This window comes from Herpailurus yagouaroundi, unplaced genomic scaffold (assembly GCF_014898765.1).
Source record: "Herpailurus yagouaroundi ecotype Mexico unplaced genomic scaffold, PumYag 217, whole genome shotgun sequence".
In the NCBI taxonomy this organism is placed as follows: Eukaryota; Metazoa; Chordata; class Mammalia; order Carnivora; family Felidae; genus Herpailurus; species Herpailurus yagouaroundi.
Window position 1 is genome coordinate 3637158 of NW_024412448.1, and position 26215 is coordinate 3663372.

Here is a 26215-nt window from a genome sequence, read left to right on the forward strand (position 1 = left end):
CCTCCCTGCGTCCCCTACCTAGGGGGCTGGGCTCCCAGGAAGGCACCTGACAGAAGAGTCCGTGCCCAGACTGGGTGGTGTTCTTCCACAGCCACCTGCTATGGCCCTCTTCCCCCTCTCTCCTCCTCCCCCCTCCTCTCCCCCCTCCTCCCCCTGCTCCCCTCCTCCGTCTTTCCCTACTTCTCCCCCTCCCCTCCACTCCTCCCTCTCCTGCCCTCCCCCACTGGCTGAGGTTCTTTCCTGATCTTGGCTAGTGGCTCTATTTGTTCATTTTCTTAAAGTGCCCTCCGAGGCCTGCTGCCTTCCTCATCTGGCGCTCCGCAGGACTAGGATCACACCAGAGAGGAATGACGATGGCCCCCAGCAGACCTCTGACACTCTGGACTGCCTCTCAGAGATTTTAGCTGTTGCACTTTCCATAGCCCCTGCGGGATCCAGCCCTCCACGGTCCAGGTGACCTTCACCCGCCTGGGAGCTGACCAGTTGGGAGATGAAGGAGAACCTCAGGGCCGGGATGGTCCTTCCTTGCACCAGCAGGTGGAACCCGCCTCTCCAGGGCCACGTGACTTCCTGGGGGCATCCCCATGGTATCAGTGGGACCCTTCCCAATCATCTCCAGCAACTCTGGGGGTCTTTGGGAGCAGGTGGGGCTGTGGCCTCCACGAGGAATGCAGTGATGGCAGATAAACACATGGAGACCGGAAGAGCTGTCACCCGGCACTGTGGCCGCAGAGCAGGGTGGCCACAGGACACGATGGGGTGTCCTTTTCAGGATGTGGGGGGCCAGCCCTGAGTCATGTTTTAGTCGCAACAGACATGCCCCGTGCAGAGACTCCAGGGACCACAGAAGCTGACAGGGTACCTCAGTAGCCCTGCCTGCCCCACCCCAACTGCTCCTTAGAAACTGTTCTGAAGTTGAGTAGAAAAGCCCGTTTGTTTGTTCTGCTGTATGGGAATGGTCAAACTGAAAACAAACAAACCCAATGAGCATAGGAATTACAAAACAAAGCACGAGCCTGGGAAGATATAACGGGTGTTAGTGCCTCCTTCCGGAAGCTTCTCCCAGTGGAGAGCTCACCACCAGGCAGATACAAAATGCATCTGGGTTAGGGCACTTGACTCAGCAGTGTTACAGCACACCAACAGTGGAGGGAAGGTGCGGGAGGCATACTAAGGCAGCCCGGGACACTGGAAATGTCTTCCGGGGGCAGGAAGAGAGGCTGAGGATTAGCGTCTCAGGCAGTGCAACACTGAGTGGCACTATACAGCCAAGGAGCCACGGCTACATTCCACTGGCGGTTTCCTGGGTGCCAAAACTGTGCCAGGGGCTGTGAATGTGTGTGTGAGGGGCGGGGAGGGGGGCAGGGCAAGGGTGAGATTGAACAAATCTCTGCTTCTAGGAGCCCCTGTCCTGCTGGAGAAGACAGGCCGGCACTGCTCTGTGGCTGGTGAGCCCAGGGCCAAATGAGGCCCGAACAGCAGGGATGTGAACGGGGGTGTGCCAAGCTGGCTTCACGGAGGTGATGTCCTGGTGGACTATCAGAGGACAAAGAGCTCTGCAGGGAGACAAGGGCTCTCCGCACAAGGGAACAGTGTGGGCAAAGGCACAGAGCACAAGGCAAGGTTTCAGTTGACAGATGGCCTTGAGAAGGTTCTCTCATCACCCAGTCAGCCCTTTGCGGAACCGGGCACACGCCGCCGGGCAGATCAGGAGGAATAGAGACTGCCCGTCCTGTCTCTGCCCCACAGTCACGCACCCTGAGCGTGGGCTGTGGGGAACGGGCCGGGGGCTGATATGGATGGGGGTGGAGGTCTTCTGTGCGGGTGACAACCAACCCCATCAGAGGCCACACGGTATTGACCTTGATGGCAGGAGAGACAGAAGTAAACAGACTGTCTTGGTGCTGTGGATCGATCAGAGGCGGGGCGGCTGCACTTGAACACCAGCATCCTGCTGATGGCAAGGCTCGCAGGCAGGAGGACAAAGGTCTGGAACTGGAAAGGCTCGTTCAGATTCAGCAGGGTTGAAACTCTCCCCAGCAGCGGATGCAGCTGGGCATGGGGAGACAGGGTGGGCATGGGAAGTGAGCTAACAGATAAAAGGCCACGTGCAGGACCGAGGACACAGGAGGACTTGGAGGGGAGCGTCATTCCTAAAGCAAACCCGGGGGACAGGGCCCAGCTCACCCAGGCACGATGCTGGGCAGCTCTGTCACAGGCTGAATTGGGTCCCCCAAATTCACATGTCGAAGCCCTAACCCTCCAGCACTGTGTGGGATGTGCCTGTATCTGGGAATGGGTCTTTCAAGAAGTGGTTAAGTTAAAATGAGGTCACAAGGGTGGGCCTGCACCCAGTGTGACTGGTGTCTTTATAAGAAGAGATTAGGACACAGACGTGCACAGAGGGATGATCATGTGAAGACATAGAGAGAAGACGGCCGTCTGCGAGCCCCAGAAGAAGGCTCCAGAGAAACCACCCCTGCTGCCTCCCTGACCTTGGACGTCCAGCCTCTGGGACTGTGAGGAAATATGGTGTTGCTGAAGCCGTCCAGGCTGACGCTTGGTGACAGCAGCCCGAGTTCACGAACACAGGCCCTGCCAGCTCAGTGTTCCTCCGGGAGCACCAGGAATCCAGTAGGGATGGGGCAAATCGAAAAGAAAAGCCGGTGACATCACTCCAGAACAGAAGACCCGATCCTGCTAAAAGGCAGCTCTGATTTCTAACAAAAATATCCTTCCTTTCTTAAAAGTGAGATAAAAACTTTTACACCTTCGGGGCGGGGTGGGGGTGGGGGAGAATCCACATGTGGGTAAAATGGGCCTAAAACATGAATAACGGGAGCAATCCACCAGATGCTCGGTCAGTGCCCCGGGTCAGCGCCCTGCGTCTCCACCAGAACCGGTGAAGGAAGCACTTTGGGCGAAAGCTACGTTGTTGTTGTGACGCCGCTGTCACTGATCTGCCTGTTGTGACCGACTCCTCGAGGTGTCTTAGTCTCTAGGCCCGCGTTTCAGGCTCGGAAGGAAACACCAGAAACCCCCTGTGACTCAGCGCCAGGGAGCTTGGTGACTGAAGTGGGGACTGATCTTGCTTTGTGTTTCCAGAAGAGATTAATGGGTCTCAGGAGAGAACGGCCTGACATTTCAGCGTTTCCTTCCCAGAAAGTCCCACCTTTGTGGCCGCACAGCATTTACAGGCAGAATCCCACACAGGGGACTCAGGGTTGTCAGGATGAAACACGGCCCCCCGTTCCGGCATTTACTTGGGGAAGACAAGTCTCTCTTCTCTGCTGCCCTGGGCTCCAGACACCTTGTGGGCCTCTGGACCACCCCTTCCTCATCCCGCCCACCCCCCAGGCTGAGCACTCAGGCCCCAGGGAGCGACCCTGGAAGTCAGGCCAGGAGACACCTCCTTCAGAGGGGAGCCTGGGGGAGCCCCCAGGGGCTCTGTGGGTCCCTGCTCACCCATCCCCCACTATCTCAAGACAAGGCTGTAGCAGCATGTGTACCCTGCTCAGTCATTCTGGACCTCTGCCTCTCCGCATCGTCTGTCGGGATGTGGAAGCTAGCTGGGTGGGTAGTTAATAGGAGGCGAAGTCTCCCGGGTGCCACGGGCCCACGAGCCTCATCCAAAGTCAGCGGGAGAATCGCCTCCCACTGGGCATATTTATTTTCCAGACAGAGAGCTGCAAAGATGTGCCCCGAACAGACTGACACAGAGGGGCTCCCTGATGGGGTTTCAGTCCTACAGTCTCAAGGCTTTTTTGGGGTGGGGGGGGGGGGGGGGGCAATGTGAGGCGGGGAACAGGAGAGCCTCCCTGGTAAGTGAGTTTCCAAATCCGTTCGGTTTCCATCATGTCAAGACAGATGAATAAAAAGGCACACCTACATAGAGCAGAGTGGCTCACGGCACCAAGAGGCAGGAGCCACCTGGCGTCCATGATGGAGGGCGGGTGAACACGAGGCGGGTCCATCCGTAAGTATCACTCGGCCATCAACAGCAAGGAATTCCTGACACCCGCCACAGCATGGAGGCAGCCGGAGGATATGATGCTGAGTGACGTCAGCCAGATACAGAAGGACAAGCACCGTAGGGTTCCACACGTGTGAGGTCCCTGGGGTCTCAAATCCAGAGACAGACAGCAGGATGGTGGGCGCCGGGGGAGTGGGAGGGAGAGTTAGAGTCTAACTGAACTGTGTTTTGTGTATTTTACCATGATTAAAAATAAAATTTCAAGAGGCATACGTACACGGAGCCCTCACCACACGCTGGGCACTGTCCCAGCTCCTTCACATACAATTAATATTTCCTCCATCCTGTTGAGAGCCTTTCGAGAAGAATGTTATTGTCCCGATTTACAGATAAGGAGCTCAGATGTTACAGGTTAAGTAACTGCCTGAGATCACTAATAAGACACAGGGCCAGGGTTCAAACCATCAGGTACCCCATAAATACGTCCTGAAAGAATGAGTGAATGAATGAATGATGTCCAATCCCAGACTCCATACGTTGTTGAAGTTGCCCAGCTTTTCTCAAGTTGTTGGTTTTAGGGGAGGGAGGGGGAGGGCTGGTGGTAGGTAGGGCACCTTTCAAAACAGAGTAACTAAACATTAATAAAAATACACCTGAGTGGGGGGTGCCTGGGCGGCTCAATCGGTTAAGCATCTGACTTTGGCTCAGGTCATGATCTCACCGCTCGTGAGTTCGAGCCCTGCGTTGGATTCTGTGTCTCCCTCTCTTTCTCTGCCCCTCCCCCAATTGCGCTCTATCTCTCTCTCACAAATAAGCGTTAAAAAAAAAAAATTTTTTTTTTAAATACACCTGAGTGAGGGGTCTTTTCAGGGTGATGGGAATGTCTGGGAGCCAGACAGAGGAGGTGGCTGTGCATCGTGGCTGTGCCAAGTGCCACTGAATTGTTCACTTTAGCTGGTAATCTTACGTCCTATGAATTTCAAGTCAGTAAGTTATTTTAAAAATATAGACATTAAGTGGGTGCGTGTGTATGTATATATATATATATATATATATTTATATTTATATTTATGTTTATATACATGATTAAATATAAACCCAAGTATAATTTAGGTATTCTGAAATTGAACACAAATATACCAGAAATGTGTTTACGGACTGTTGGGTATACGGTCATATGAACACGCACTAATGCTTTGCCCGTGGGCACTGTTCTCCCGTGGGTGGGCCTTTGCTCTTCTGTGGGTGCAGACGGCTTATCAGGGAAAAGGCGCATTTAGGGGAACTTATAGCCCCGCTTCCCAGATGGCGACACCACCATACGCGCCCCCCCGTGGATGCTGGCTTGCAGGCTGGGATGTGGGGTTTTCAGATCTGGTTTTACTAAAAGTCCCCTGAAGTCTCTACTCCTCTGAGATGTCTCTGTCTCATTAAATAATAAGTCACACGGCCTGGGGGCCCTGACCTGCCTCACCTCATGAATGCTGACTTCCCTTTATGTTTTAGAGAGACATGACAGTTTATTCCCCGGGAATGGTTGCCAGGGGCAGACCACCTGATAACGATGTGATTAACGATGAATTAAATTATCATCACCTTTCAGCCCATCACGGGACAGGCTTCCAGACGTTGTGTGTGTATGCAGGCAGGCACGCATGTGTGTATGTGTGTGCGTGGGTGCGGGTGTGCGCGTGCTGGTTTGTGCACACGCCCACACGCGCTCTGCGGACCCGGGAAAGGCCTCCATGAAGGAAGGGGTGGGAGCGTGAGGCCACGGGGGCCACCCTCCACGCAGCTGGATGTGGACCGGGATCCCACACACGGGAGCACGTCTGGATGCCCCGGGGGAGCCCATTCATCAAAGAAGCTCTTGGAGGATATGTTTGCAGACTCCTTTGGAATGTGAATAATCATCTCCTGATTCCTATTTGGGAAATTAATCTTCTGGTTTCTTGAGGTGTGCCAGAGAATTCTGGAAGCAGGGTCAGAGGCTAATGCCTGTCAGAGTAGTCGGAAGCATACCTGGGGGTTGGGTAAGTGAATGATGACACCTCTGTGTAATGAAGCAGTGTGCATGCACTAAAAGCGAGGTGACAATCCACCTAGAAGTACGCTCCTGAAGATGCTGTTAGGCTAAAACAGCCAGAAAAAACCCGGGTTACCAAACAATGGACAGACTGTGATCGTATTTCTGTAATTTCTGACAGTCAGATTATACGTCGCTTTCTCGTCCGTACTTTTCTACGGCGAACATGCCTTGTTTATGTACTAACGGAAAGGTACCATGAGCTCATTTTTATTTAAAAAGAAAAGCATCGATCTTGAGACCCCCCTAGCCCCAGAGGAGGAAGACAAACCAAAGAGCCGCCCTTCCGGATTCATCTCTGCGATTGCCCTTCCCCGAAGGTGCCGCTGGCACCTGAGGTCTGGAATCATGTTGTGGGGGCAGGAGCTCGATCCACCCGTCCCTGTCTGTGGGAGAAGCAAAGCCCTCAGCTCTTTCCTTTGGCTCCTCTGTCACGCCCTCTCCCAGGACAGGTCACGCCCGCACCGCTTGGACACTTTGCACTTAGGAAGCCAGGGGCCAGACTGATGACGGCACCGAAGGTACATACCTCCACCTGCCCGGCCCCGACAGGCAGGTCAGGCGGACCAGGGGCACGAGACCACTGATCCCTGGAAGAGTCACCTTCAGTGCAATGACAGCTGAAACAGGGACGCCACCCCTCGAGGGTCCTGAGGAGGATGCGGGAGAACAGCCTCCACTACCAGCTGCGAGCCTTGGGGGAAGCCCTGGGCCTCTCAGAGCCCAGTCTCCTGCCTGGCCCAAAAAGGAAGGAGCTGGACAAGATGGTCCCCGGGGCCCTCCCGGCTCGGACGTCCCATGGCATTCTAAGGGTGTGACATAACGTGACACAGTATGACTTACTACTTTGACACCAACAGGGCCAGAGCATCACCTTCTTCCCATTTTCCTTATATTTCAGGTTAGGGAGGAATTTTTAAGACAGAAAGTCTGCTTGGAGCCCCCCCCCCCACCCCATCTCACGCACACGTGTGCACACAGGCAAATACTGCAGCTCAACCTCACGAAGGCGTCCAGTGTAGACTCTGAACCAAGGACACAGGCAAGCCCCAGTGATGACACCCTCACTCAGCCTCCTGGGACCCGGGGCGCCCAGCTCAGAGGCCCCACTCTCTGTTCTGCACGAACCTCTTGCCCAAGGAGGCGAGTTGGCCACGGCTGCTTCAAGGTGGTCCACGGACAAACCACTTCTGTGCTTCACACACTGAGCAAGGGTCAGAAGCCCCAGAAGGTGTGAATTCCAGTCGCGGCCCCTCCTTTCCTGCCCCCCGGGGCCTCATCTGCAGTGGGGATGTGTGAGGGGCTCAACCACAGCAGTGGATGTCAACACCCTGCGGACTTGGGGGCCTCTTATTGGAGCGAGGGGGCATCCCCTCCCCACCGGAGTCCTTCCCGTGGACCAGCGCGTCCCAGAGAGCAAGGAGCCTTGCTGTGGTGTCCACCACTGGCTGGACCACCGACGTGCTCCGGTCTTCATTCATTATCTTCCCTTTCCACCTGCCCCAAGTCCCCCCAAAGCAGAAACGGACAAGAGGCCCTAAAAACGTCCAACGAATGACCCGAGATGCCAGAGACGCTGAGCTGTCGCGACAGGGCTCGCTCTCGGGTTCCGCGAACACGCACGTTCCCAGTGCCCCCAAGTCCTAACGAAAGGCACAGTCCCGTCCCCCTGTCCGCCTGCCTCAGACGGAACGCAACGAAAGCGGGCTCAGTGGCCGCCCCTCCAGCCTGCCCTGAACTGAGCAGAGGGAAGAAGCGTTTGGAAAATCTGCCCCGTCAGCTCTTTCCGCCTCTTCCCTGGCCAGTCTCTCCCTCCCACTCAGCCAGTGTGTGGGCCGGGGAGGCGGCAGGGCGGGCATGCGGCTCTGAGCTAAATAAACTCCTGAAAGGGCAGGGAGCCTCCACTGGGCTGTTTTTCAGACTCGAATTCCACCGAGTGCAACTTAAAAAGGCCTTTCCACCTGTTCAGCCTGAAATCCCTCTCTGCCCTGGGCAAACAGCTGCCCTCCGAGGAGGAGACGTGACCGGCAGGTGTGAGCCCAGCTGGCCATCCAGCTGTCAGGTGGACCCCGGCGTCCGGCCCAGGCAGCGGCAGGAGGCTGCCCGTCCCCAGGTGGGAGCCTTGGCTGCCGCCAAGGAGCGGGGTGGCAGTGACCTCCCACCCGCAGGAGGACGAATCCTGAGTGTCTCCTGACTGAGTACCAGGCTGAGAATGAACAAGACAGGGATAGAACCATTCCCTGGCCCGAGGGCACTCTGCAGTGTCAGATGAGGACTCCCTCGCCCAGGGGCAGCCTGCGCGTCTGTGCAGTGTGCCGGCCGCAGACACTTTGAAATTCGGCTGGGAGCTGACCCTGGGCACACCTGTCTTTAGGGAGCTTCCCCGTCCCCTCCCTGCTCTGTTCCCTGGGATGCCACTCTGTTTTCACAGGCTAAACTGTTAACTCAGGCTAAACTACCCTTGCTGCAGACCCGGGGAATGGGGGAGAAGGCAAGGAGAGACTCGTCTTGTTCAGTGACCACCCCAAGGGCCACTCCCTCCTTCTCTTCCATGCTGTAGGTGCACAAGGTCACCAGCGAACACCAACAGAGAAATGGTAGCGGTGGGAAGGGGGAGGCAGGAGAGCCAAGATGCACCCCCATCTCCTTAGCCACCAGATGCACCCAGGTCACATCTGAACCCCTTCCTCCGCCCCACCTGGGTGGCGGCCTTGCCCACCTGTGCCTCAACCATCCCAGCTCCCTGGAAACCCAGAGCACTGCTCCAACGCCGGTCCTCACACCTGCCAGCCAGGCATCGGACCGCTGGTCGGAGGAGGACAGGCTGGGTAAAGGGAACCCTGGGCCCCTCTGGGCCCCATCAGCCACCAGTCTTGGAGAGTCTGGGCGAGAGTTTGGCCCCTGGCCCTCTTAAGGGAGTTTTCTTTTATATTTATTAACCCACTTTCTCTCTTGGCACTCGGAGCAGCGAGGAAGCCTCAGCCAAGGCTATTAATAGGTGGAGGCCATCCCTGGGGAGGAGAGTGAGCTCATACCTATGGCACAGGTGCCAAGCATAATAAAGGTTTCTGAGTCTGTCTAAATATAGGCTGCGGCCACGTTGGGGAGCAGAGGGCAGGCCTCGGGGAGCTGAGCACAGTCTTCCCTGTCGCCCCCCACCCCTGCTCCCTGGGCAGAGCTTCTCGAAACCTGTGCCAGCGCCCGGCCCTGCCGGAAAAAGACCCTGGCTGTCACACGGTGCCCCCACTCCAGGTCAGACCTGGTGGGAGATGCCAAGGAAGGGATTTGCAAAATGGCATGCAATATAAATGACTCCTGTAAACAGAGAGTTTAATAAAAAGGCAGTGAGGGAATTTATGGGCAACCCAAGGATGATTAAAATTATTTATCTACTTACCTCCCTTGCTGGCTGATCAGTCTATTAATTATCTATTATGCACTCGCTGATTTGCATTTTAGTAATGGGACTGAGTAAGGACAGGCAGGAAACACAGAAGGGTTCAGGAACCAAGCGGCGGGGGGAGGGGCGGACCCTCCTCTCTACCAACCACGGCTCCCCCAGCTGACGCCACGTTGACACATTGCCGAAGTGCCACGCTGCCGCCCACAGCGACAGCCACTCCCAGCCCCTGGGCCCCCGAGAAGCCCCGATCCAGGAACCTGGATCCAGGAACCAGCTCCGGGTGGAGCAGAAAATTCGACGTGAGGGGATGCGCACCTGTTTGCCGACGGAGAGCTCCTGGGACAGGTTCCCGGCCGAAGGGGTCTGCAGACCAGCTCAAGGGAAATGCTGGCAGAATCTTCCTCTGGCCGTTCTGACTTAACGCTGCATTTAGAAAAGAAAACACGAGAACAAAACCATTTTCAATCTCTGAATATCTGGAGTGCATCAGACACACGCTCTCCCGCGCTCTTGATTAAAAATATCACAGGACAGAGTGTCATGGGAACGGCATCGTTTCAACGCTGCAACCAAGGAGCATTGGGCTGGGAGAAGTTATAACAAAGCGTCCCTGCTCGCCACCTCGAGGTTCCCAGCCACTCACAGCCCTGCTGCTCTCTTGCAGTGAGACGCACAATATCAGACAGGCTCTGGGACCCGTGGGGAAGGGGGCCCACAGCCCATGGGGTCTGGCTGTAAGGTACAGACCTTACAGTTTATCTAGACCTTCACCCTCGCTCATCAAAATCTGCTGGCTCACCACAACCAGCCAATTCCTTGAAACAAATCTCTTTTCTTTATCTATCTATCTATCTATCTATCTATCTATCTATCTATCTATCTATCTACATCATGTATATCGTATAGGCATAGGTAGATACAAATATAGTTGTAGATGATATAGATATAGATAAGACAAGTATATTGATAGAAAGATGGATGGAGGGGGGAAGGGAGAGATGAATAAATGGATGGATGGATGGACAGACAGATGGCTGGATGGACGGACAGATGGGACGGGTGGATGGATGGATGGACAGACAGATGGCTGGCTGGCTGGCTGGATGCATGGATGGATGGACAGACGGACGGACAGACGGATGCATGGATGGATGGGTGAACAGACGGATGGGTGGATGGATGGACGGACAGATGGATGGCTGGATGGATAGATGGATGGACGGACGGATGGATGGACGGACGGACGGATGGACAGACAGACGGACAGATGGATGGCTGGCTGGCTGGCTGCATGGATGGACGGACAGACAGACGGATGGACGGATGGACAGATGGATGGATGGGTGGACAGACAGATGGATGGGTGGATGGATAGGTGGATGGCTGGATGGCTGGATGGATAGATGGATGGATGGATGGATGGACAGACAGACGGATGGATGGATGGACGGACAGATAGATAAACAGCTCCCATTGGTCCTGTTTCTCGGGAGAACCACAGCTGATTCAACGCCTCTGGGGTCTTTCCAGCTTGCACTTCCAGAGGAGTTGGGCCCCTCGATGGAGTGGAAAGGGCAGAGGAGGCAGCAAGGGGCCAGCCATCCCTTGGGGGCAAGGAATGCAGGGTCACGAGCCCAGGAACGCACTGACCCTGAGTCTCTTGTCAGCTGATGTCCCAGCCCCTGGCACCAGCTTCCTCTTGAGTCTCACAATCTGCCCCCCCCCCCGACCCCCTGTCAGAGCAGGGCCCCCTGGCACTTGCAGGACAGTTGTCTCCACACCCTGTCCGCTGTGCCCCGCCCAGTGCTGCCCCCCTCCCCCCCAGCACTGCTTCTCAGTCCCAATGATGTATCAATAACCACAAAGCAAAATGCCACAGTTACCAGCACCACTGTACTGTGACGAATTGCTTTCAGAATCGATTGGTAGGGTCGTGTGTGTGCAGCGAGGTGGGGCCGCGTCCCAGAAGCCGAAGCGGCCCCCGGGAATTAGGCACACCAGGAAAAGTCCCAGGAGACAGAGAAGGAGGGAGAATGTAAGGGAGACAGGAACAGAGCCGATCTTTAAGAAGAGGGACTGGAGGGGCGCCTGGGTGGCGCAGTCGGTTAAGCGTCCAACTTCAGCCAGGTCACGATCTCGCGGTCCGTGAGTTCGAGCCCCGCGTCGGGCTCTTGGCTGATGGCTCAGAGCCTGGAGCCTGTTTCCGATTCTGTGTCTCCCTCTCTCTCTGCCCCTCCCCCGTTCATGCTCTGTCTCTCTCTATCCCAAAAATAAATAAACGTTGAAAAAAAATTTTTTTAATAAAAAAAAAATATATATATATATATAAAAAAAAAAAAAAAAGAAGAGGGACTGGAGATTCTCAGTGACACAGACAACAAGCATCCTGAGTCTAGGCTGGGCGGAGAAGACACCACAGGGCATGGCCTGAGGACCTCTGATGGGGACAGGGCGCAGCAGGCAGAGGGTGGACAGCCAGACCCACCTGGAGGGTGGATGGCAGCTGGCTCTTGGGTGACAGGACCCTTCCCAGGATGGGGACATGCCACCCGTCCCAAGTAGCATGTCAGGCTCAGGCCAGGAAACCCTCCTGCTCATGAACTTGAGATTTTATTGGGTTAACAAACTGCGTGGTTGCCGTGGTCTGGTCCTCCTCGAGCCCGAGCCCAAGCACACACTCCTCCCTGGGGAGGAGGCAGCGGGAGAGACAGGACCAGGGGCTTAGGGCAATGAGGGCACCTGGAACCTTCTTATGGCTATGTGACCCTTCCAGTAACTCTACAGGGAAACAACCACACACTGGCCTGGACCTGAGCCCAGGGAATCTGGCATGAGATGCCTTGTGATGGCACCCTGTCCCGGCTCTTGCTACAGTGGGCCTCTGGGTGACTGGGTTTCCCCATCTGCACTGCGAGCTCCCTCACAGCTAAGGTCCTTATGCACAGCCCTGGGAAACCCTCCAAAGCCCACTGGGGCAGGCTCATGGAAGAGGGTAGGGTGGGCAGCTCCAGGGGCCGATTCAGCAGCGCCAGAGAGGGGACGGGGGTCCCTGCACTTCCAAAGCACGAGTCTGGGGACAGAGCAATGGCGAGGTGGTGCACAGGCTGCTACGCATCACTCGCTCACTTTGTCTTCACGTCCTGGGCCCGTTCACCTCTCTCTTCCCAGCTGGGGTCCTCGCCCCAGACGCCCTGGGTATGGGAGGAGCAGAGAGGCCTGGCCTGGCTTGGGAGGGTCCAGCAACACCTTCGGGGCAGGGAGGGCATGGCCGGCCTCTCTTTGCCCCTGGAGATGCCACGTGGAGTGTGGATTTGGCCTGAGTGTGGCTGCCTGTATGCTTGCACCACTGGCCGGGTGCCTGTGCCTCCTGTGGGAAATCCCTGGGGGCCTGTGGCTGCAGCACCTCCCCCAGGTCTCCAGCCCTGCAGACGCCCCCAGCCCAGGGGACGCCCCTGCCCGTTCTCCCATCTCCAGCAGCGGAGGGCTCTGATGGCCAGAGAGCCTCCGAGGGCAGCAAAGGGTCAGGCCCTGAACACAGCTGCTCAGCCTGTCACCGTGGAGGCCGCGGGTCAGGGTTGCTCGTGAAGTGGGGTCCAGGCAGTGGGGGCCCAAACGCTGGTAAACGGTTTTCTTTCTCCCTCCCTCCTTCCCTCCTCTCTTTCTCTCTCTTTTTTACAAGTATATGGGTTTCACTTCTTGCCCTAAACCTCTCCAAGATACAGACTGCTCAAGTCCAGCTCGCCGACACACGGAGGAAAGACGGACGGGCACTGGGGACTCAGACGCGGCAAGGTGCTGTCTTTCAGTGCCTGAGTGGACACGCGCAGACACGCTGGCAATCCCAGGGCCGCTGAGGACAGCACGGCAGCACAGGTAGGTCCAGACACGTCGGAGGGCTGGGACCAGGGCCCGGAACTTTCTGAGACCCAGCCACTCACTGCCCAGGTACACACACATCTCCTGGACACATGGAGACAGGCTCCGGGCCCCGCTGGGTGGCGCTGCCCCCAGTGGAGTGCTGACAACCAAGTACCCATCAAGGAAAGGGCAGATAAAGACAGAGTGGCCGATTCCTAAGGCAGGTGTCCACACAGCAGGTAAAGGGAATGGGTCGGAAACACCTACGTCCGCGGGAAGGAGCCATGAAAACACCACGCGGAATGAGTGCAGCAGTTTCCAGAAGGATGTCACGTATGTGCACTTTAAAAAGACATAGAAAACTATCTATTTAGTGTTCACGGTCACGTGTGTGTAAATGTTTTCTCCAAAGGACAAAAACAGCGGATGCTGAATCTATTCCTGGGTGCGAGTGTTTGGGGGGCACGGGGTGAGGCTGGGAGCGGGCAGAGGGGATCGAACCTGTCTACACTGCTTCCTTCATTTTTATTTTTTTAATTTACTTTTTTAACTCAAGTTAGTTAACATACAGTGTAGTATTGGTCTCAGGAGTAGAATCCAGTCACTTACAAACAACACCCAGTGCTCATCCCAACAGGTGCCCCCCCCTTAATGCCCATCCCCCATTTAGCCCCTCCCCCCACCCAACTCCCCTCCAGCAGCCCTCAGTTTGTTCTCTGTATTTAAGAGTCTCTTACGGTGTGCCTCCCTCTCTGTTTTTATCTTATTTTAAAAGACGATGTAGGGGGCGCATGGGTGGCTCAGTCTGTTAAGCGTCAGACTCTTGATTTCGGCTCAGGTCGTGATTTCATGGTTCATGGGATTGAGCCCTGAGTCTGGCTCCACACTGACAGCTCAGAACCTGCTTGGAATTCATTCTCTCTCTCAATCTCTCTCTCTCTCTCTCAAATAAACAAACCTAAAAAAAAAAAAGGCAACGCAATATAGCTACATGTTAACTGTTGTTAATTGAGGGTGGAGGAACACAGTTATTATATTTTGCTTTAATTATCACAATTCTCCAAATTTTCTTTGGATGAGGGTGTTTGGGTCGTGAGCCCCTTGAGGGAGTGAGAGATACTGATGCCACATGAGTGGCACGCAGCCAGGAGGGCGGCCCTCATGCACTCCGACTCCACAGACTCGCCGGTGGCCGGGAGGGCCAGACTGATGGACGGAAGGCACCAGATTTTCCTTGCCACCCTCCCTCCATTTAACAGACGATGAGCTAGTCTAGAATTGCTCCCTCAACTGTCCGCGAACGTTTTCCTTACAACCAGCCTGAGCCGACAGAAGTCTCGTGCACTGCAAAGGGAGGGCCAGGGTGTGGGGAGGGAACCATGTGCTGGAACATTCTAGACTCTGGATCACCGGTGTTTCCTCTGCTCAACAAATGCAAGGAAAAGTCACGATGCCCTGGGGCCCGGGGTGACGGTCTTCTGAGCAAAGCTTCCTATCTCTGGCAAGCAGACGCCTTCAAGCAGACAAGGAAACCCGAGCATTACGTGAGAATGCATAGACGAGTTATTAGCCCACCTTTCCCTTCCCCCAATTGAGGGGACCGTGGTTTTGCCACCGGCGGCTGACTCCTAGGTGCCTCCTGGCAGGTCCACGGGTGTGCAGGAGATACTCGTTCCTGGAATGTCAGAAACTCATTCAAGGCGCTCTCCCCCCAGAAGCACCATCTGCCATCTACTGGGCAGCACTTTCCCACGTACGCGGGTCCTGTGTGGCTGGTGCACCTTCTCGAGCGTGCAGCGGAGGGCAGATGTGTGCCCAGCTCGAGTGCGCCGCGGAGGGCCGATGTGTGCCTGGCTCTTGCTCTGATCTCGCACGGTTCCACGTTCGGTGTTACAAGCTAATAAAAGCTGCATGATCAAATTCCAGGTCATTACTCAAGGAAAGGGACCCCTCTGTGGCCGACAGCGACAGTTTCAAACCAATTAAAATAAGCCTGCCGTTTCTGCGGGCTGCTGCGCGCCCGCCACCCTGGCGGTCTCTGAGGGCCCATGGCGCGCAATGAGCAAGATGCACGAAATGTTAATGGAGACGTTAAATGCCACACCAAGGGGATTCTGGTAAATAAGGCCCCTCGGAAGAGGCCGGTGGGAGATGTCTCCCGAGCTAACCCTGGAGGGAACCTCAGTACAAATGAGACTGGACCAAAAACAGTGCTCTCTACGAGGGATTGGGTCTGCCAGCAGAGCTCGGAGGGTCTTTGGGGGAGGAAAGCGGTTCCATTTCCTACTGGTCTCCCTCTGCCGCCGGCACCAGCATCATCGGCCAGGACCCACAGCACCCGCCGAGTGGGACGGGAGGACCGGGATATACTTGGCCGCGTAAACACTGGAGGGGGCTGGGGGTGGTGCTGAGTGGGCGAGGGGAGGGGCGGCTTAGCAGTGCCTGAGGGTCGGGGCGCTGGGGCGGAGAATGTGCACGGGGTTCATGGCAGTATGGCGGGTCTGCAGGGGTCTAGCAGCTGCCCTGAGCTCTGCTGGGTCCTGTTTCGGGAAGATCCAATGTCACCCGTGAAACGAACGGACAAGGCTTCGAGAGAACGCTGCACCGTGCCCAGGTCAGCGAGTAGCCGTCGCTCTGTGAGCAGCAGGCTCTCTCCAGGGCTGTGTAGGTCCGTGCGGGCTCGGGGCCAACCCCCTACCTGTGGGCAGCTCCACTGGGCCAAGGCTGTGGCTGTCACCTTCGCTCCCAGCCAGGACTGCCTGCGGCTCAGAGTTGTGCCTGACGCCATGGAAGGATCTCCACAAGGAGAAGGGGAAAGAAGGCACCAGGCCACACGGAAGTCGGGAGTCGGGAGTCAGGCGTGGAGGGCTGGGCCTCACAGCCTGGGGCTCTTCCTCACACAGTCCCTGCCCCCAAGGCCACCGTGGCCACAGTCCCCATAAGCACACCTGCTTCTGTCAATCAAACTTTACAACCGAGAAAACAAACCTTGTTCCAGCCAGGCTTGCCAGATTTAGCAAACAGAATTACCGGATGCCCGGCTGAATTTGCAATTTCAGATAAACAGCAAATAATGTTTTACATCTTTTGCTATAAGTATGGACCATGCAACATTTGGGATGTACTTGTGCTACACAGATGTACTTATGCATGGTTTATCTCAAGGTAGAATTTAGGCAGGGGCCCTGTATTTTTAGTCGGCAACCCTAGCTGTCTGATTGCTCAGCCTTAACACAAAATGCACACACTCACACACACACACACACACACACACACACACACACACAGGCACACCCTTCAAAGAAAGGAAGGGAGCTAACACTTTATGAGGACCGACTGGGGGTCTGGCGCTCCGCCCCCTCCTTGAACCCCTCTGCACCCCCCCCACTCCTACTGCAGCCCCCAGCCTGCAGACAGAAAGACTGGGGCTCCGGGCTGTCACTTGTCAAAGGCCGCGTGGTCAGCATGCAGCCTGGCTGAAATGCAGACCCAGGTCATTTGAGTTCCAAAGTCTGCACTCTTTCCACCAAACCAGACCCAATGCATCAAATCTCAGATGCTTATTTCCAAACGAAATGGCCGGAAGGAAGTTGTTATTGATTCTACAGTCAAGTCAGTGGGCGGCGTTTGAAGCGTTGGCCCAGGCCCATGCCAACTTGAGAACAAGGACGCTGACACATTGGTGGTCGGGGCCCGGCCAGGCTGGGGTGGGAGTGAGCACGTCTGGCTGCGGTTCAGACGGTGGGCGGTTCGGATCCACCCCGAGTGATCTGTTGGCGATCAAGTCCTGAGCAAGTACGAAAAATGGATCGGGGTGTGCGGCCGGGCGTCCTCAAAAAGAGGATTTTTCTCCCCTGGATGCCTAGAAGGGGACAGTATCTGTGCCGTCTGGGGGTTGAGAAGGTAGACCCGAGACTGTCTGAAAACTGGCAAGGTGTCCTTGACCGCTGACTGCCCCTTCTTAACCAGCTGCTTTCCAGACAACCAGTAGGTGGTGTGGACACTTGCCGTGTGGTTAGAAGTGCGATCTTAAAAAAAAAAAAAAAAAAAAAAGGAAAAAAGAAAAGATCCCAATCTTTGAGGAGACCAAGGCGAGTCACAGGGTGACATCTCGTTATCTCCGTGGGCCGCCGTCTCGGCAGGGAAAGAGACTGGATCTGACGGACAAATCCTGCCCTTTATTTACATGGCAGACAGTCCTCACGACAGACGCTAACTTGTGTGTCTTTACTGGCTGGTCTCATGGTGTTTCTAGGAACAGAAGTTAAGCTTGCCACTGTGTCCTTTCTAGAAGTTTCTTGTTTCCCTCCTCTTTCACGAACGATAGTCTCACGGAATGGAAAAACTCGTAGCCCGCCATCAGCCTTCGTGCCATGAACCACTTGCTGGCTGTTGGCAAAGTCTGTGAGCAGACGGGACCTTCCGAGCGCTGTTGGCCAGGGCCCTTGCAAGGGCTGTGGTGAATTCCTCTTGCCAGTGAGGGTCTGGATGACCCGGGCTGTACCTGTTGACCCAGTGGCCACGTGGAGGCTGCCTGGGATCCAGGAAGCCACCGCGGAACGGACGAGGCTTGAGTGGATCACCCAAAACTCCAACGGAGGACAGCACCCATCAACTGTCAGAATCCGGAAAACAAAACCGCAGAGCGCAAACCAGACGGCGGGTGTGTGTGTGTGTTGGGGGGGGGGGGGGGTCTGCTAAAGCCACACAACAGCAAACACCCCCTTATTTCCACATCCACCACCTTTACCTCTTGGCTTCCTCGGTGATGCCTGCTCACGTCGTGATGTTTTCATTATCTGCCTGATGGGGTTTTATTGGAATAATTTGAGCCAAGGGTTGCATTTTGAAATTCCCCGTGTAAGGAGGGAAGGTGTGGGGGGAGGGGATGGAGAGGAGGTTGCAGGGGGAGGAGGCCGCCGCTGGATTTGGGCTCTTCTGGAGACAACCCTGTAAGGAGCTAATTCAATTACAGTCGGGTTGTTGTTTTTAGGTGACCTACTTCCCAGATGGCTTTCCCTGCGTTTCTTTCCTGCCACAAAGTTTTGACATATTGGAGCCACGAAGGAAGAGAAGTCACACTGCGTCACCAAAAGAAAGGAGGGAACCCAGGGGCCCCGTGTCCTCTGCAGAAGGGGAAGGACAACAGGACAGGCTCTCCACCTCCAGTCCAGTTCCTCCTGCAAAACTCCGGCCAGCCCGGCTGAGCAGTGATTGCCCCAGAGCTCTGTGCCCAGTTTTGGAGCTCGCTGAAAGTCCTGAGAGTCCCCTCTAGAAAGAGAGAGAGAGAAAGAAAGAGAGCGGCCCAGGCTGGCTGGGGGCGTCCACTGCAAATGTGGCCTCTAGGGAGCATGGCCGGGGGATTCCCTCGGCACAGAGTCCCTCCTGGTGCTGACTCTGGCCCCACGTCCAGGGCCTCACAGGACGAGGAGGGCGCTGCTGGCAGCCCAGCCCATCACGGGGGCAGCCGCCCCGGCCAGAAGCAGGGTCCTGTGTGCCCCAGTGGTCCAGCAACTCCCAGCTCTTCCTGCTTGGAGAACACATTTGCGATGCTTGCTCAGTCCCTTCTCCTGCCTTCAGGCAGGACCCCTCTTGGTCCTCAGCTGTGACACTTGGTGCTATTTTAAATGCTTCCCAGCAAAGAGCTCTCCATGCCCCCCCCCCCCGCCTCTCTTGGCAAACCTTCCCCACGTTTAGCCAACCTCGCTGCCAAGAAAAGTCCTTTCTCTGATCTACCCCAGATCCTTCACGATGAGCCCTGAGGTCATTCCCCACATCCTGCCCTCGGTGGGTTTGGAGAACAGCTGCCTTCCGCCCTTCGTTGAGTTGCCCACTAGAGGCTTTGACACAAAAATACTGTGCCTCTGCCTGCCTGTTCGGTGGGATGTGTCTTTTCCTCTAACCCCGGGGGCAGAACTGCCCTTTGCAGCACAAGAGCCTCTGAGGAGCCGCCCACTTCTCCTACCACAGTGTGGCTCCAGCCGCTGCCGAGACGGATTCTTCAAGCTCCCCAGGAGCCACCTTCTCGGCACCTTCAGAGAATTTGGCGCATTCTGCCAAGAGCTGCCCTTACGGCTACGGTGGCTCCTGCAGGTAGCTGGCGGTGCAGCTGGGGGAGGCCGTGTGCGGATGCGCTGGGGTCCCAGGAGAGGAAACCCCCACCGTCCAGCAGCACCCACGGCCGACGTCCGCGTGCCATGAAACGCTGCTCACGGATTTGACTAAGGGCCTTTGTTTTTCGGACGCAAACGGGCTGAAAGCTCAGGGCAGCTTAAAATCTTATTGTGCTCAGGAGGCCCTGGAACCCAGGGCACAGACCGTCCCCGTGGTCCTGGAATGGCGAATGCCCATCTACAAAGGTGCAGAGACCTTGGGGGCCCCACCCTGCGTCCTTCCTGTGTGAAATGCCAAGTCCTCAATGTCAGGGAAAGAGAGCAAACAACAAGGTAGCTGGGACAGTCTCTCGCTAGGTCTCGGGGGGGGGGCACCCAGCAGGGCCCCTGAGCCACACCCTGGGCCCCTGCCTCCTCCAAACCCTGGCTCGACAAACCCACTCGGCTGAGTGGGACACAAGCGTGCTTCGAGGCACCGGGCACTGTGTGTGGGCCTCTGCTGCACATCTTGTCCTCAGAGGAGGAAAGCCAGAGGCGGAGGGAGAGAGGGAGCTGAGTGCTTACCGAGCACAGAGATGGGGCTGAGCACTGTGAGCCTATATTCCATATTCTAATTCAGGAGCTAAAACTGACCTTCTGTGACTTGACCTCAGCCTCACATGCGTGTCTCTGGTTATTTAAAAGAAAGGCAACGGGCGCCTGGGTGGCGCAGTCGGTTAAGCGTCCGACTTCAGCCAGGTCACGATCTCGCGGTCCGTGAGTTCGAGCCCCGCGTCAGGCTCTGGGCTGACGGCTCGGAGCCTGGAGCCTGTTTCTGATTCTGTGTCTCCCTCTCTCTCTGCCCCTCCCCCGTTCATGCTCTGTCTCTCTCTGTCCCAAAAATAAATAAACGTTGAAAAAAAAATTAAAATAAATAAATAAATAAATAAAAGGCAAAAAGCAACCCAGAAAAATGTTGGGGTAAAGAAACACATGGGTTCAGATAGAGAGATACAAGGGAGGAATCCGAGCTGTGCTTGGGAAGCAGGGATGGATACAGGGGCAGAAGCGGGGCACGCCAACCACAGAAGGGAGGGAGGGCGGGTCTGCGGGGCATCCCGGCGGCGGAGCGAAGGCGGGGAGGTTATGGTCTCACCGAGACCGTAATGCTGAAGGGCTGGGAAGAACGTGCCAAGCCATTAAACGAGATGGCCCAGGCAGCGTGCCCAGGCAAGGTTCCCAGCACGGAGCCCTTAATAAAAGTTAGTTTGCCTCCTTTCTCTTGCCCACGCGGAGTGTATCCGGCTGGGGGCGGTGGGTGGAAAAGCTAAGGGCCTGGCTTCTAAGAGGACCTCGTCTCCCCCCAGAGATGAAGCACGCATCACACAGCACCCTAAGGCGGCGGCCGCTGAGCGTGACGCCCCAGGGTCGGGGTGGAGAAAATATGCACGCAGGTACCCGGCCGCCCACACAGGTGTTCCTGAGCAGGGTCCAAGGTGCGCGAAGCCCCCAGCTGCACCTGTGTGCACACACGTGCACCTTCTGGGGACGGAATATCCAGAGCTGTCTGGGGTCCTCAAAGGGGGTTTTCAAAGTCCCTCGCCGGGAAGCCCCCTTCCCAGCTCTAGTGCCAACTGTATACACAGCTCACCTGCAAAGCCTTCGCAGAGGCAACGGGATTGGCTGGCACTGGGCTGTGGACGCCGGCCCCACGCTCACCGGGTCACCGGGGTCCATCTACGCTGGATGGACGTAGGGTGCAGGCTGGAGGAAGGGAGGTGAGGGGATGGCAGCCAGGCAGGCCCGAACCCCTTTCCCGGAAGCGGGGCTCAGGCCCCTAACCCTCAGGCACACCCCAATCCCCTTGTCACCGGGATTAGAAACAACACGTGTGGAAGGCACACAGCACAGGTATGCGACAGCAGAGGATGTACCGTTGTTTTACGTGACATCCAGACCTCGGGAAGAGAAACACCGGGCCAGGACATCCCAAAGCAGCTCCGTGGGCACAGAGAGTCGATTTCCAGGAACCAGCGTGTCTCTGTGTTTGCGTTGTCACTGCTGCCACAGATGGATACCCTCCCACGCTCGTCGTGGGCCCCAGGGCGGTTTTCCCTGGGATGGAGACTGGTTGCCAGATGTCAACGGGGTTGTGAATTGGGCCCTTAAGCGCCGCTTCCCTAATCTCGTATGCTGGTGACGGTGAGGGTGGCGCATTCTGCAGCCAGGAGGAGGGCCTGTGATGGCCGCTGCAAGGCCGCCAACAGACAGCGGGCACCTCGTGGCCGCACCTGCCTGCCCACCTGGGCCCTCCCCCAAAGCCTCCCTGTCGTGGGCAGCTCAGCCCGCTCCTCACTGTCCTCCTGTGCTCGAGGCGGCCAGGATTGCAGGGGCGGCGGTGACCCTGCTCAGCGCTCTTCCACACCAGCCAGAGATGCCCACTTGCTGAGAGCTGGCGAGGGAGGCGTGTTCCGCCCGTGGCCGGTGGTGCGTGGAGCGACGCGCCAACGCTGAGCCCAAAGCAAGCCTTCGTTCACCCGCAGACGCAAACTGAGAAGGAAAACCAATTGTTCAGACAGACGCTTTGCTGTCAAGCTGGCGAGGCGGGATGAGAACTCAGGATGGTGCATTTCCGGGCTGTTTGCACATCTTTAGGTGCCCCTTCTAGGAGGGGTTGAATCATTCAAGTGCATCTGTAAGGGGTGGGGGAGGGGGCAGCCCGGTGCTTGCCGGGACCTCGCAGTGGGGACACTGCTTGCTTGTTGCACAGCTCGCCCCTTCTGCTCACTAGGTGTTGGTAGGTGGGTCGGGCCTGGGACCGGCGGGTGGTGGGCAGCCTTCCTGCCACCCTCTCAGGGCCCCTGCAGGCGGCTCGGAAGAAGCTGGCTTTGGGGCTCGTGTGCCCGTCACACCCAGGAGGCGTGTGACTTCCTCTGCTTCCAGAGCGATCCTGCCAGTGGCCCTGGAGCTGGCTGACATCTGGTAAATGAGTGGAGGGTATCGCTTTAGTTCCCAGGGAGACCCCAGGGGCCCCAGGAAGCCTCCGAGGTGAACTCCATTTCCAAGGGTTAGTGAGGCACCAGGCTTTCCCCTTGGCGGCTCCTCTTTCTTGGGGGAAGAGCATGCGGTTCGGCAGCCCACTGGAGGGTTAGGCAGCCGACTCCGGCAAGCACGTCTGTGGATGAACCTGCAGGCGTCTGCCTGTGACCCCTGGCTCTGCCGCTCTGAAAGCCTCACCCCCATCTGGAGTTGAGAGGAGCCTGATCCTGGTGGAGGGAGGCAGGCCCTGGGAGTGGGGGTGTGGAGAGCGGGAGCAGGCAGCCTTCCCGCTGCAGCACAGCTCTGAGGCACCACCTGGCAGAGTGAGGCCTGCACCTGTAGGCCGCAGCCCCTCGTCCATCGCTCTCCAAGCCAGCCTCACCTCCCCTGCCTCTGGACAGGGAGAGAAGAGCAGGGAGGGCCAGGAGGCCAGGAAACGCTGCCCACAGCCCAAGATGGGGCCATGGTCCCAAGGACGGCCCTCTGGCCGTGTGCACAGAGAGGACAGGCCAGAGACTGAAGGCTCCCTGGGTATCAAAGAAGGAAGGGCTGCAGAAACGCAGAGGTTGAATACGTCCAATTCGCAGGCTCCATGGCTCTTTGTAAACAATGTCGAAGCCTTTCAGTAATGCTGAGGCCTGAGTCACCCCCTCCACCTCAGCAACAGCATCCCCCACCCCCCAATCCGGCTGTGTGCGAGCCCCAGCACAGGGGAGGAGCAGCCGGAGGAAGAAGCTGGGATGAACAAGAAATGGCCACAGGTGAGCTGTTCTCACTTGAGCCTCCCCTGGGAAGACAGAGTGACGGGCTCATCCCTGGGGATTCCACAGGTGGGTCTGGGCAGCCTGTTGGGTTGGGCCTTCCCGGACCGACGTGTGGTAGGAATCTGGGGCATGACTTGGGCCACCTCATCAGAAGATACAGCTTTAATTAACCTCAGAGGGACTTGTCCAGTGATGCCAGTAAGACTGCGGGGCGCTTACTTATCCCTGAATGTCAGCTACCCAGCCACTTACACTCTCCCCAAATGAACGTCCCCTTGCCTTCACCCCTCCCCTCGCCCTTGGGATGGGGGCAAAGAACGGGTTCCTTAGAAAGGTCATTCAGGAGCCACCTGGGACATACACCTGCTGTCCCTCGAAATTAAACATTTTTAAAAATCAATAAACAGAACAACAAAAATGTAAGTACAGCTGCAGCAGAGCCTCAGCCCCCCACCCCGACTTCTTTGCCTCCCTGCTCTGAGCTCCAACCTCTCGGATATTTATTGTTCGTTCCCTCCTAAATCACTCCTGACGGCTGGACTGCTCACACTCCATCACAGGGACCGGCTGTGTGGAGTCACAGTTCCCTTTAGCTTGCAGAAAAAGGAGCCTCGTAGGAAAAACCCACCCGGGAGCTGTCCGGTGCTGAACTCCAGCATGATGGACGATTATGGACCATCTGCACTTTCGGAGGGGGATGTATTTATGAGTGGGAGAGACAGCTAGAAGAGTGTCCATTACTATAACTCACTGCCCTCTTCAGAGGTATTCTAATCAGGCATCTTTTCTCCTCCCGAAAAGCCCAGGTTAAGAGCTGGCGGGGGGGAGGGGGGGAGAGATCAATTACATATTTCTGGGGAGGGTGTTTGGAATTTTTTTTGTTTTTTGTTTTTTTTGTTTTTTGCCCATAGTACGTCCATCAAAGGTGTTGGATGGGGTAGGATGTCAGGACGCCAGGGGTGGGGCAGCTGGTGGAGGTACCCTGGGCCCGGCGAAGCACGTTCCCACCAGCATTTCCTGGTGCCCCCGTCACACCATGGCTCCTGATTTCTTGCAACTCGTGTTGAGAAAGAAGATAGGAGGTGCCAGCTTCTCCCTCCCTTCTCAGCCTCTGCAAAGATCTAGTGGAGATTTACTGACAACCAGGAAGCAGAGGGATGCAGCGAAAATATCTGGATTTTTCCGGTAGGCTATGCAGTTTCGTATTCATGTGCACAGAGGAGAGGACACACCAGCCCCAGGGCAGGCACTGACTGAGCTGGATACTTTCTGCACACCGATTCACAGTAATCCGATTCCTATTTTATGGGAGAGAGAACTAAGGCTCATGGAGGTGCACAACAGAGCCAGGTTTTCAGCCCAGGTCCATCCAACCCTCACCAGCCCACTGCCGCAGGCCCAGACGATGATGCAGAACCCGTTCCTGCCAGAAGCCGAGAGTCCTCTGCTTTTCTGGTGCCTGTCCCGCAGGATGCCTCCTCCTGGCACTCACCTAATCTGATCACTGTAATAGGGAAAAGCAGGTATTTTAACTCCCACTTTAAAGATGAAGAAACTAAGGCCTGGAGGGATTAAGTGGTTTTCTTAAGGCCACACAGTTAACCAGCAGTCCAGCTAGGACCAAGTCCACGTCTCCTGGCTCTGTGTTCAGGATCTGTTTGCCTTCCCAGGGGGCAGCTCTGAGCATGGCCGCTCTAGAGAATTTCCCTCCATGGGGACCGGCCCTCTTTCAGGCTCTCCCTCTATAATTCCTGATCTTCTCTCCCTAATTCCGCCCTTTCCTGGGTCCACACCCCTCCAGGATGTTGTCACCCAGCTCACTGTCAGAGCCCTTGAGGACTCACCCCTGCATACAAGCCCTAGGACTCTGATCAAAGATCCTGAAACTCAGGGAGAGACTCCCTCCTGCCAGGACCCTGCCATCCTCCAAGATGGCGAAGCCGGGAGCAGATGCCCAGGTCAGCGTTAGTGACCCAGCTGACGAGTGTCCTGAGTCAGGTCTTGACTGGAATAAGATCAGGTTGCAGCTGAGAACAGCAAAGGTTCAGCAGATTATTCTTTTGTTTGCTTTTAATCTTTGTTTGTTTGTTTTTCAACTACACTTCTACTTGTCTCACCCTGGGAGCTCACCTGTGGATTTTTCACCTGGAAGAGCGTTCTGTTCTTGTCACGTCCACTCTGCCCTAGTCACTCATTTGTTCCCTCACCCAGTCATCCATGTGGACTTTGAGGACAGGACCCTGCCACACATGGGGCAGCAGCCAGGTCACACCTGAGCTGAGCTGGGTCTTCAGGGCAGGGAATGTAGTCAGGGGACGAAGGAGGGTGGGAGGGCTCTGCCTTGGCGACGCAAACACAGGGAGCGACCGTGGCATGCTATCTCCACGTGTTTGGAGCAGGGAAGGGGAATGCGTGCTGGGTAGGGAATGAGGTCAGACTGGTGAGCAGGAGAGTTTGCTGGTGAGCGCCCCTTTTGTATACAGCCTTCCCCTAGACCTGTTGTCCCGAAGAGTCAGCCACTCCACGGAGCTCTCCAGGCACAGGGTCGGCCCCATGCAGGCCACACCGTCCGTCACAGCAGATCTGACAGAGGGTCTGCCTCCCGACCAGTGTGACCAGGGGTATGGCCTCTGGCTGAGCCATGTAGTTCTATAGCTGCTAGCCCATGTGGTCTGTGAGCACTTGAAAGGTGGCCAGTGTACCTGAGGAACGAGGTGTTTAATTATATTTCATTTTCATTGTAATTCGTTGAAGTTTAAAGGGCCACTGTTTTCAAAAGCCCAGTTCTGGATGGTGAGCTGCCCAGAACAGCCTCAGGGCCTCACACTGCCTGACCCCATTAGGTGCAGGCTGAGGCTAGGTGTTAACAGGACCCTCAAGTTCTAGAGCTTGAACCTGAGCAAACTGCTGGTACCCCAGCCACGGAAGTGGGTGTATCCCTCTGCAGCCTGAGACATCTGGCTTCCCTGTGAAAACAGCATGGACTTGATGAATGGCCAG

The 26215-nt window shown here is 56.3% G+C and overlaps 1 protein-coding gene across 2 annotated transcripts in view; it reads right to left on the reverse strand.

The window, feature by feature from the left end:
- RBFOX3 (RNA binding fox-1 homolog 3) overlaps positions 1 to 26215 on the reverse strand; it is a 464942-nt gene that overhangs the window by 181968 nt on the left and 256759 nt on the right. For both annotated transcript variants that reach the window (XM_040456586.1, XM_040456587.1), the window contains exon 3: positions 9778 to 9885. The gene's annotated coding sequence lies outside the window, so the exon portion shown is untranslated. The remainder of the gene's footprint in view (positions 1 to 9777; positions 9886 to 26215) is intronic.